At 34.6% G+C, this 10,845-nt stretch overlaps 1 non-coding gene across 1 annotated transcript; it reads left to right on the forward strand.

Moving 5' to 3' along the window:
• The first annotated feature begins 420 nt into the window (after nucleotides 1–420).
• LOC145027963 (small nucleolar RNA R71) lies at nucleotides 421–527 on the forward strand. Its single transcript, XR_013675723.1, has one exon. It is a non-coding gene; the product is annotated as a small nucleolar RNA R71 (small nucleolar RNA).
• The last annotated feature ends 10,318 nt before the right edge of the window (nucleotides 528–10,845 follow it).

Genomic DNA, 10,845 nt, shown 5'->3' on the forward strand with positions numbered 1-10,845 from the left:
CAATCATTCGTCTTTTGGCTTCCACCTATGTTCATCATAGCGGTCTCCACTTGAGTAGCATACTTGATCTTTCTTGTTCCCGTTCTCATCCAAATGGCAATCTTTTGTCAAATATGGACCATTGCATCTTTCATAACCAACACAAATAACATGTATTGATTGGTCCATCTTTGTCATTCATCGGTCCATATTATTCAACATAAGTAACACAGCCACCATGTCCTCAGATGTGCCACTCCTAATTCCTTTTTCCCCATCATTTCGAGGATTGTGGTACTCAGACGAAGGCTTAGAAAACTCTTCAATTAGCTCCTTAATTTAGTGGGATTTTTCTTTGTCAAAGGTCCTTGAGAATCAACAAGTTGTCTTATCATCACATTTACCCCATCATAGAATATTGATACTTCTTGTTCCACATTTAACTCATTTTGGGGGTAATTTCGATGTCATCCCTTGTAACACTTCCATGCTTCATAAAGTGATTCCCCCGGTTGGTGTTCAAAGTTAGCTATCGCCTTTTTGAGTTTAGAAACTTTTTATGGTGGGAAAAATTGCTTTAATAATTGTTCATGCATTTATTCCCATGTAGTAATGGCACCGAGTGGAATTGCCTTCAACCAACCTTTAGGAGCTCCTTTAAAAGTGACTGGAAGCATTATCAATAACACTGTATCATGTGGAACATTTGGAATGTTGAAGTAATCCATGATGTCCTTGTGGTTGAAAGAATTGTGGGTTGCACTAAACCTGGACCGATGTGCTCTCGAATTCCCTTCTTGTATGTTTCTATCGAAATGTCGGCAATGTCCGCCATTTTGTTATTCGGCTCGTCTTCGGTTTCACTTTCTTATTTTTCTGATTTGGTTTCGGACTTGTATTTTGATTCTTGTGTATTAGTAGTCTCCTCAATGCTTTCAACCTTGCTTTCGTCCTTTGGGGATCGCTTTATTCTCATACGTTCCTTCCTTTCTTCTTACCAAAACCGATTTAATATCTTCGAATGGTGATTTCTTTGGTAGGTTTGTTTTCCTACATTCTTGTTCATCTTTTTACGAAGGCCTGACTCTGGTTCTTCAAACGGTGGCATCAAAGGTGCATTGGATCCATGGGTCATGTACCACTGCTAGTTTGAAAACTTCGTGTTGAATCAGAAAAACTAAACAGAAGCTGAAAACAAAATTAAATGTAGAACATCCGAAATCACGTCCTGGGCTTAAGGCTCATGTCGTGATTTCAGCAATTCAAAAAAAAACTAATGCTAAAAATTAACTTTTTGCATGTTTAAACACACAAAAATGATCGATTAACCTAAAACAATTAAATCTTAAACTAAATAGTCTTTCCCTGACAACAACCTCAAAAACTTGATGCATGTAGTATTCCTACACCTATTAGTTTTACCAACTATTTAACTAACTATTACGATTTAAGAAACTGTACATTTTCGCAAATAATATAGCACTAATAGTTGGGTATCGAACACAAGGAACATACTTAATTAACTAATTTAACTACTAAAAAATAATCTAAAACAAACAAGAGTTTAATTGGTTTTATTCTTATTTTGCAAGTTCAGACAAAATTAGTCACTTAATTAATGATTTCAATCAATTACTAAAACACTTTCATATATTTCGAATCCACTTCTACTCTATGGTTAGCTATTAATTATGGATTATTAATGTTGGTTATATAATATGATTTTATTAGCAATTAAAGTCCAAATTTACTAATGTTTACATTAATCCATGTAAAACTATGTATGGTCATACAATACTAAACACATAATCATTTATAATACGTAGATAAGCTATATAAGATTGATCTAAATAAACACAATTGTGGTCACAATTTATGTTCTCAACCACATCTAAATTAGATACTTTTATCACTTATCAAAGATATGGTCGATTCTAAATCTAGTAATTTAATGGTCATTAAAATACTAGGTAACAAGTTCATGTAATTTAATGTTCACTAAGCTACACAAAACCTGATTTCAAGCAATCACAATATCAAATATTAACATGCTAGGTAGAGATAATCAAACACAAGCTCATAACCAACAATTAAAATCCGTAATTCATTAGACTAAACGATAGTGTTTAAGCTTCATCTAGCTAAACGAAAGCTACTAGATTTAACTACTCATGGCTAAAAACAAGAACAAAAATCCAATAATAAAAGACATAATTGTAACACCGGCGAAATTAGGGTCAAAATTTAACTTCTATAAGACCAGAATTGGGATATACCAAGTGGTAGATATTGTAACAAGGTTTCCAAAAATATAAAGAACACTGAAATCCGAGTTATAGCGAAGAAGTTATGACCAATCGAAGATCCGCAACAAAATCGGTAAAATACTATTAAGGGTAAAATACGAAATTTCAATAAAATAATTTTTAACCTTGGGTATCTAAATAAAAGTTTTAGATATAATTAAACCGTAAACGTACACAAAAGAAACACTCAAATCTTACTTTGTATGAGGAAGTTATGATTTTTCGAAGTTTCAGACATATAACAGTAAACAACTAAAAAGTCGAAATAGATATCGAGCGAATTTTAGCCAACGCAATCTAAATGAAAATAGAAGAACTCGACAATATTAGTACAACGGTAAAAACACAGACGAAAACAGACATCGGAGGAAGAAGTTATGGATTTTTAAAGGACTTTTCGTGTCCCGGCCTATTAAAAAAAATAATTAAAAATAAAATCAAAATTAGCCGACGAAGTCTAAACGAGAGTTCTAGAGTATATTCTCACTTACGCGTGCATATAATGAATGTTGAAAACGGAGTTCGTACGTGGAAGTTACAGATTTTACAAATTCGAGACACAAAATTTGAGGCAGTTAGGCAGCTCAGGACGTGAGCCTGTGACTAATGGTTCCAGAGCCTACCAACGAGTCGTCAAGTCTATAAGAATAGTCCAGGTGAAGCTCACTATGTGCACCACCCATGCTCACGATGTGAACCCTCAAATTGCACCCCTATAATTGGAAACCGATGGTTTCTGGTTTAGGTGCTGAATTCTCTTCGTTCTACAGCCAAAGCTCTACGTTTAAACCCTCGAAGCAATCCTGAAGTCCCAGTTTTCATATCCAAGTTGTGAAGGAAGTTTTACGCTCTCGAGATTCCCGAGAATACCGAGAAATCAGCTTTCTCTAATCAAATTTCTGCTCGGTTTTTTGTCTCACCTTCTTTGATCTATCAAGTGAGTTCATACCCATACAACTACGTTTTCAAATGCTTTGTAAATACTTTCATAAACTTTTAAGGGATGGGGGGAATACAAGTAAACACACAGTTATCCTTGTGTGAAACACACAATTACAACAGAGGAGAGGACAGAGAACAGAGGGAACCACTCGGGAAGCATACGAGGTGGAAGAGAACCTGATACTTCAGACTATTAAGTAATAGTTATTATTACCTAATGAGTTGGTAATTATATTACTCACACTATGAGATAGGTACATCACATCCTTCTTCATAACTCAATAAGTAAAGGATATACCCTCTCCCAAAACTCATGAAACCAGATCAACTTGAGATCTCAACATTTCTACCCTAAATTGCTAAAACTAAACATAAATGTGATACCTATTTCAACCCTGAAGTATAAATACATCATAAGGAATGTATTTCGGAACATTAGAAACCGAATAACAAAGTGAGGAAATTATACGTATAGAATCCAACTAACAACGATCCTAGTTATCTAACCAACTTGTTTCTCATCATGTAACAGAATCATGTCTTCACTTGGAAGTAATCAACCAACCGACGACACACCACTTCTGCATATAGACTCAGTTAATCTTCACGTTGCTGTCACAATCTCCGTATCAACGAGCATGGATTATATCAACACAAGTAATACTAGTAAACCTGGGAAAGGTGTCGACAATTCAAATCATTGCAACAATCAAGGAAACTAACGAGTGCCACATCATAAGAATACTCCAACACACAAACCTCGTAACAGGAAACAAAAATCCTGGAATACGAAATGGAACAGTCTGAATCAAGGGCCTCCCAAAAGACAACAGATGGTGACAGCTCACACAATTACTATTCCTACCACCTTAACACCCCTAAGGTCATACAACGACAACCAGCCTAAGTGAAACCGATGCAACTTTCATCATCATGGACCTTGCTGTGAAATGTATTGCGCTAGGTGCAACAGCAAAGGGCACACCGTACGCTACTGTAGAGGACCAATCCAACCACCCGCTCCAACCACAAATTTAGGAGTTGGCCGTACTTGCTATGAGTGTGGAGCAACGGGGCACTTCCGAAGGGACTGCCCGAAAGCCAACAACATGAATGCTAGGAGAGGAGGCCGAGTATTCGCAAATGGCCAAGAGGAAGCCGTTGCAGATCCCACGAGTATTACGGGTACATTTCACTTCGATAACTCATTTACATGCATTCCATTGAATAATAGTAGCGGAGAAGAGTTTCGTGACTCACAAATTTAAGAATCTATTCAAACAAACACCCCAACCATTAAGCAAAACCTTCATAGTAACCAAGATATATTAAAAACACTGAAATCACATACGTAGAGCGCACTATCACACTAATGAACACCCTTCCCGATCGACTTCACACTTGTTACAATAAGAAGTTCCCAAAATACATACTAGTAATGGATTGGCTTTGTCTTCACCATGCCAATTGCATGTGCTATGAAAAGACCCTTCAGTTTCACCATTGGCTAATGAAACCCTATCAATTTATAGGGACAAACCCGACACAACTCCCAAATCGTTTCTAGTTTCAAAATCTCGTAGTACTCATGTTAGGGGTACGATATCCTTTGCAACCTTCCTAAACTATTACTGATAGAGTATTGAGGAATAGCATGCGTACAACGAGTCAAGTTCTAGAACAGAGGCTAGGAATGAATACAGTTTACCTACCACTGCAAAGTGTAGATATGACTTATATATACGAGGCGGTGATAGATAAACCAGGAATGAATTCAAACATGAACTTCAAAGACAAATCTTCCCCATACTATGGGTGAACAGGCTAACATTTAGATAGACATAGACAAATAAACCCAAACACACACGACCACTATCAGTCGAAGCAATAGACGAAGTGATGAGGATCTGCTGGAACACCCACTCTAAGAGTTGGAGTCACAAAAGAACAAGAAGAACAGATGGATCAGAAGCATTCACACCTGTCGTCAACAATTGAAGTTCCAGTCAAAATGCGAATTTCGGGATGAAATTCCCTCTAACGGGGGTGATAATGTAACCCTAACAAAATTAGGGTCAAAAGTTAACTTCTATCAAAACATAATTGTGATATACCAAGTGGTAGATATCGTTACAAGGTTTCCAAAAATATAAAGAACACTGAAATCCGAGTTAGAACGAAGAAGTTATGACCAATCGAAGATCTGCAACAAAACTGGTAAAATACTATTAAGGGTAAAATACGAAATTTCAATAAAATACTTTTCAACCATAGGTATCTAAATAAAAGTTTTAGATATCATTAAACCGTAAACGTACACAAACGAAACACTAAAATCCTACTTCGTATGAGGAAGTTATGATTTTTCGAAGTTTCAGACATAGCAGTAGACAACGAAAAACTCGAGATAGAGATCAAGTGAATTTTAGCCAACACAATCTAAATGAGAATCAAAGATCTCGAAAATATTAGTACAACGGTAAAAAGACAGACGAAAATAGACATCGGAGGAAGAATTTATGGATTTTTAACGGACTTTTCGTTAGGGGTGTGTATGGGGCGGTTTCGTTCGGTTATTAGTCAAAACCGAACCATAACCATTATGACTGGTTAATGTATTTTGGTAGCCATTGGGTATGGTTAATATTGGTATAGTTAATGGTTTTTTTCGGTTAACGGTTTTGGTTAATGGTTAATAATGGTTAACCATAATGTTCAAAATAATATAAATGGCGAAAGTATAGTGACATAAAAAGGAAAAGAGAATATAAAAAGTCCTCTGCACCAATGTTTATAACGTAGCTTATAGTAATAGAATAAAATGTGTATATTTTATACTCAGAGTGAGATAACACATAGTCACATTCAATAAAATTATAACAAATTAAAAAAAATTGACATTAATAACTTCGTATATTGATAATTGATATTAACATTAAAATAAAGCCAAACATTCATACATTTTCAATGCGATTAAATCAAAAAGTATAAAATAAAATTGTTAAACATTTATATTACGTGTTATCTATATAAAAAACAATCACTCATATACATTCAATGTGATTAAGTAAAAACAGTAAATAAAAAGCAATTTTTTTAGAAAAAATACATTTTTAATATACCATAAAGTGAAGAAGAACTAAAAATTTAACTTACCTAGAAGTTTTGATTATAAATTAAAAAAAAATCCTTCGAATAGAACTATAAAGTTAAAACAATCTTTGATTAGGATTAACGGTGTGAGAAGCCTCCGATTAGGATCATGAGTGTGAAGATTAAATTAATTGTGAATAATATTTAAAAATTATAGAATTAGCCAATTAGGAATTACAACACTAATCAATAATATAACTCAATGCATGATTGGAAAATTATGTGTGTATGCATAATCTACGTGATCATCCTTTTATGGTTTGATTGCATGTTCATCTCCTGATAAGTGATGATTAATGAATTATATATTAAAATTTTAATGGATCTTAAATAAGTTTTACTATATTATTTTATATATAATCCATAATTTTTATGCATTAAAATATAAAGCTAACGGTTCAGTTAATAATGGTTCGCTTAACCTATAAAACCATAACCGAACCGTTTGTTATCGGTTAACAAAAATTAGAAACCGAACCAATGATTTTTAAAACAGTTCGGTTCTTATGGTTCTGTTATATTGGTTAATTTGGTTATGGTTCGGTTTTTCGGTTATTTTGTTAACCCCTACTTTTCGTGTCCCGGTATGTTAAAAATAAATAAATAAAAATAAAATCAAAATTAGCCGACGAAGTCTAAACGAGAGTTGTAGAGTATATTCTCACCTACGCATTCATGTAAAGAATGATGAAAACGGAGCTCGTACGCGGAAATATGGATTTTACAAGTTCGAGACACAAAATTTGAGGCTGTCAGGCAGCTCACGACGTAAGCCAGAAGCTCACGATGTAAGACTATGACTGATGGGTTCCAGAGCCTATCAACGAGTCTCCAAGTCTACGGGAAGAGACCAGGTCGAGCTCACGACATGCGCCACCCATGCTCACGACGCGAACCCTCAAATTGAGCCCCTATAAATAGAAACTGATGACTTCATGTTTAGGTGCTCAATTCTCTTCGTTCTACTGCCGAAGCTCTACGTTTAAACCCTCAAAGCCATCCTGAAGTCCCGGTTTTCATATCCAAGTTCCGAAGGAAGTTTTATGCTCCCGAGATTCCCGAGAAACCCAAGAAATGAACTTTCTCCCGTCGAATTTATGCTCGGTTTTTGTCTCACCTTCTTCGATCTATCAAGTGAGTTCATACCCCTACAACTACGTTTTCAAATGCTTTGTAAATTCTTTCATACACTTTTAACAGGGGGGGGGGGAGAATACAAGTAAAAACACAATTATCCTCGTGTGAAAAGCATCAATCTTTTGCTATACTTTTTGTTATATAACAAATCATATGTGATTTATAACTATCATACGAAAAGATTCTCATGCTACATATCACGATAACGCCCTGTCCTTTTGGAATAAAACATGTTGTTATATAAATATCAAACACTTTATTTATATTTTGAGTATAAATGTTCAATAATGTTAATACAAATGTTATACTTTAAATACAAAGCGACAGCACACTAGGGTTTACTATACAAACGGAACACTTTTAGAAAACCTATAATAGGTATAGTTTACAAAGAAATCGTGAGATTTTACATATTATAAGTACAATAGCAACGAAATACTTTCATATACAAGAACAAATGAAATCTTCATATGTAAATCTATTTGATACTAAGTTTTGTGAGCCATTCAACTTCATGTACTTTCAAGTATGCAGTTAAAGTCCTGTATTATATACCCTAATCTTTTGTAGGGAGAGCGTGATACTTGTGTATAGATCTATATGGGATTGACAATCCCGCACCTAAATTGTTAGCAATACTGAGACCGGCAGGTCTGGGGTGACAAACGTCATAACATTCCAACATCTGAAGAACGTTGTTACAGGCAGTCTGGCTCAATAGCATGGTTATAAAACTTACATGGAGTATTAAAAACACATTGATTGATGGGGTTATCAAATGTCTTAGTGATTTTATACATACATAAATCTACTATTCTAGCCATGAAAAACACTATTGCATTACAATTTTAGAACTTTTAAACTACCACACACTTATGGAAAATTTTTGGATTTCTAGAAGCAAACATTCAAAACAGTCGGGTCTTGGTAGAAGACTACTAAGTATGTCAAACATATAAAAATATTGACATTAAATACTTATGAACTTACCAACTTAATTGTTGTCATTTTTTCCTGAAATAACTTGTATTCTCAGGAAACCTCTAAGCAAGGTTAGCAATTACTTTTGGAGATTTACGCTCTGGCGATAATAACCTCTTTTGCAGCATGATTTTGTAATTTACTTTTGAACATGTAACAAATTGTAATCATGTAAACCTTTTGATATATATATATATATATATATATATATATATATATATATATATATATATATATATATATGGTGTGTACTTTCCTTACTATGCAATTGTTATGATACTGAATATGACGTCTTGCGCCCCTAACTTTTCTGCCGTTCTAGTTTTGGGGTGTGATAGATTGGTATTAGAGCATTTTTTATTGTGAACTAAGTATGTCGAAACCATTTTTGATATACAACTATAAACACAACTGGACAAAAAAAACACTCTGACTAAGAGTTATACTTTTTAATATAAATTTTTATAAAGTATACATGATCTCATTTCATAACAGGGTCAGTATCATAATGAAAACAATATAGAAGTATTATAGATAAGGTGTGCAATACAGGTATGCCTTGGAATACATAATCGGGACTGGGATGAATATACCCTGATCAACTATGTTTGTCCGAGAGCCGACCAACATATACCAGGGGATAGCTACAGTGGACAACAAGTCTAAAACTTACCAAACTTATAAACCTTAGAATCAAATATACATTTAAAATACTATAGGAGTATCTTATTCATATAATAGTTTAACTTTGATGTCAAACCTTATGTTCCTTAGTTTGAGACAATTCTTATATCCTTATTCTCGTAAAGACATAATGGTCGGAGCCCATCTACTAGGAGACCTCTACTACCCAAACCAAGATAATGGGGGATGGATAGAGAATGCTCCAAAAGAAGAAATACAAGAAGACTCAGACCCACATCCTGAGGAAAATTACCTACCCTTAGTGGCTCCAATTCAAAATCCTATTCCTCAAACGGGATTTCAAGGCCCGACGCCTCTGTGGGTAACGAACCTAAATAGGTGGAGTCGCGAACAGGGACAACCCATTCCGTACAATGGGGACCGAAGCTTCTACAATCTAATACATGCTTCACAGAAGTTTATATCTATCTTTGATCTATAGTTTTTATATCTACTGTGGTACGGGATGGTATTCCCATGGTTTTCAATATGTAGTTTTGAGTATTAGAACATCCTACTGTGATACGGGATGGTATTCCTATGGTTTCAATCTATATTTTTATGTATTAAAAATAACTACGGTTGTACTTGATGGTATTCCTAGTGATCTTTATATCTACATTTTTACTGGATGGTATTCCTAGTGGTTTTAAAGTCTATGGTTGTATATATTAAAACCTACTATTGTCCTGGATGGTATTCCCAGGGATTTTTCAATATATAGTCTTACGTATTAAACTACCTACTGTTGTATCGAAAGGAAATTTTAGAACTAAAACTAAACTGTCTTTATAAGAAAATATGGGATTTTCTTGGATAACAACTTTTCAAAAAGCTAAAGGAAACATGATCTTTTTACAAAGACAAATAGGTTATGAACTCACCAGCTTTATGCTGATTTTTAAACTGCTTGTATTCTCAGGTTCTCCTTAGACAGGTATCCGCATCCTTTTGCAGAAGACGGAGCAGATGGAAGTCACGTCTAACTTTTGTTAAAACTTATGTATCCGTAAGCATGTATTACTTTGCTTTCTACTTTCAAACAAATGTAATGAATCTATGTAATGTAATGTTTCATGTTTACTATGCTTACTATGTACATTGGTTGTGATACTTTACATGACGTCCTCCGCCCCGGAACGTTTCCGCCATCGGTTTCGAGGTGTGACATATATATATATATATATATATATATATATATATATATATATATATATATATATATATATATATATGGTGGTGTGTACTTTCCTTACTATGCAGTTGTTATGATACTGAATATGACGTCCTCCGCCCCCAAACGTTTCCGACGTTCTGGTTTGGGGGTGTGCCAATTATCATAGTGTACCAAACTAGGATGATGAGTTTATTCTTCAATCCTTCGCTCTTCAATTAGATCTCCTTACTAGAATGTTTAATCTTGGTTTTTCTGAATAATTCTTCTGCAGAAATCTCTCTGAAAATCTTCCAAGCCTCCTCAAACCGTGAAAATGAACGAGTACCTCTAGTTTTTGAAATTTTCACATTTCATGACGTGAACATGGGTTTACCGTCGTGTACTTGAGATAAATGCTTATTGGACAAGGACTCTGACTTCCCGTGCACTTATCTTCTAGAACACTCATTCTACGTCGTGAATTGTACTGCCACGTCATGATATAGG

The sequence above is a fragment of the Lactuca saligna genome, chromosome 1 (genome assembly GCF_052625555.1).
Source record: "Lactuca saligna cultivar CGN05327 chromosome 1, ASM5262555v1, whole genome shotgun sequence".
Taxonomy (NCBI): Eukaryota; Viridiplantae; Streptophyta; class Magnoliopsida; order Asterales; family Asteraceae; genus Lactuca; species Lactuca saligna.